The sequence below is a fragment of the Arachis ipaensis genome, chromosome B7, assembly GCF_059453495.1.
Source record: "Arachis ipaensis isolate K30076 ecotype BB chromosome B7, ASM5945349v1, whole genome shotgun sequence".
NCBI classification, from domain to species: Eukaryota; Viridiplantae; Streptophyta; class Magnoliopsida; order Fabales; family Fabaceae; genus Arachis; species Arachis ipaensis.
In genome coordinates this window covers 54780001-54782500 of record NC_142442.1, presented here as the reverse complement: position 1 = coordinate 54782500, position 2500 = coordinate 54780001, and positions in this window count along the sequence as shown.

Here is a 2500-nt window from a genome sequence, read left to right as displayed (position 1 = left end):
CGTCTTAAGCAACACGCCCAACCCACACCGCATCGGGCACCGTCGTACGTCGACCCTAGACGTAGGGCGAGCACGACACGTTGCCCCTCGGGAGTGGACACGAACAGGTAACCGTCTTCCGCAACGTGCCCCCTCAAAGTGCTGGGACGAGCACGTCGCGTTGCCCCCTGCCCACGACACCCGCTGCCGCACGCATATCCATCATCCGCGTCGTGCGCCACACTAGGCCTGGCCAAGCGTCGGGCTGCGCAAGCCGCGTTGCCCCTCGCGGGGGCGCACAGGCCGCCCGCCGATCCCACGTCGTGCTCGGACTTGGGATGATCCCCCTAGTCCTGGGCCGAGCACAAGGTGTTGCCCCGAGCGTGTGCCCAAGGCACAACTCCACCACGCCATGCTCCCTAGGTGGTGCCTAGGTGGGCCGTGCACGGACGTGTTTCCCTTCTTGTTGGTCCTTCGGTGATCGGGGTTCGCAGCAGCCAGACGCACGTGCTCGACCTTGGACCCGGGGCGGGGGACCCCGGCGGCACACCACAACCACAACGTGCTTGCTAGTGTGCCTAGGGGATGGCAAGGCAACGTGCATCTTGCTGGCATTGCGCCCAGCAAGCCTTTGGGCAACTCGAGTTTCAGCAGCACGACACCCCTCCCCCCTATAATAGGCTGCCGAGCCATTACCAAAGTGCCACGGGTAGACGTCCTTTTCCGTGAGGAGACATACTAAAGGAAAGTGCTCTAGAGGTCGAATTTTGACGCCGTTTTTTGCAACAACCTCTAGAAAAATAAGATCTTTCCATCCTCCAAATTTGGTGAATTTACACCGTGCCGATTTTTTTTGACGATTTTTTTACCGCCCGGAATGCCGGAAATTCAAAAAAAATGAAAAACGGAGCAAACCTGCGATTTTTGACCTGGATTTTTTTGTGCAGCCTTCACATAATATTACCAAGGTTCCCTCAAAATTTCACGAAAAATGCACGAGCCAATTCTGAGATATGAAAATTTGGCTCCTCCGTTGCAACGCTCCGAGCCATCGTTGCAACGGCGGGTGCCTCCGTGGGGGGCGGGGGAGCCCGGTGGCACACCACAACCACAACGTGCTTGCTAGTGTGCCTAGGGGATGGCAAGGCAACGTGCATCTGGCTGGCATTGCGCCCAGCAAGCCTTTGGGCAACTCGAGTTTCAGCATCACGACTCCCCTCCCCCCTATAATAGGCTGCCGAGCCATTACCAAAGTGCCACGGGTAGACGTCCTTTTCCGTGAGGAGACATACTAAAGGAAAGTGCTCTAGAGGTCGAATTTTGACGCCGTTTTTTGCAACAACCTCTAGAAAAATAAGAACTTTCCATCCTCCAAATTTGGTGAATTTACACCGTGCCGATTTTTTTTGACGATTTTTTTACCGCCCGGAATGCCGGAAATTCAAAAAAAATGAAAAACGGAGAAAACCTGCGATTTTTGACCTGGATTTTTTTGTGCAGCCTTCACATAATATTACCAAGGTTCCCTCAAAATTTCACGAAAAATGCACGAGCCAATTCTGAGATATGAAAATTTGGCTCCTCCGTTGCAACGCTCCGAGCCATCGTTGCAACGGCGGGTGCCTCCGTGGGGGGCGGGGGAGCCCGGCGGCACACCACAACCACAACGTGCTTGCTAGTGTGCCTAGGGGATGGCAAGGCAACGTGCATCTTGCTGGCATTGCGCCCAGCAAGCCTTTGGGCAACTCGAGTTTCAGCATCACGACACCCCTCCCCCCTATAATAGGCTGCCGAGCCATTACCAAGGTGCCACGGGTAGACGTCCTTTTCCGTGAGGAGACATACTCAAGGAAAGTGCTCTAGAGGTCGAATTTTGACGCCGTTTTTTGCAACAACCTCTAGAAAAATAAGATCTTTCCATTCCCCAAATTTGGTGAATTTACACCGTGCCGATTTTTTTTGCCGATTTTTTTACCGCCCGGAAAGCCGGAAATTCAAAAAAAATGAAAAACCGAGCAAACGTGCGATTTTTGACCTGGATTTTTTTGTGCAGCCTTCACATAATATTACCAAGGTTCCCTCAAAATTTCACGAAAAATGCACGAGCCAATTCTGAGATATGAAAATTTGGCTCCTCCGTTGCAACGCTCCGAGCCATCGTTGCAACGGCGGGTGCCTCCGTGGGGGGCGGGGGAGCCCGGCGGCACACCACAACCACAACGTGCTTGCTAGTGTGCCTAGGGGATGGCAAGGCAACGTGCATCTTGCTGGCATTGCGCCCAGCAAGCCTTTGGGCAACTCGAGTTTCAGCATCACGACACCCCTCCCCCCTATAATAGGCTGCCGAGCCATTACCAAAGTGCCACGGGTAGACGTCCTTTTCCGTGAGGAGACATACTCAAGGAAAGTGCTCTAGAGGTCGAATTTTGACGCCGTTTTTTGCAACAACCTCTAGAAAAATAAGATCTTTCCATCCCCCAAATTTGGTGAATTTACACCGTGCCGATTTTTTTTGCCGATT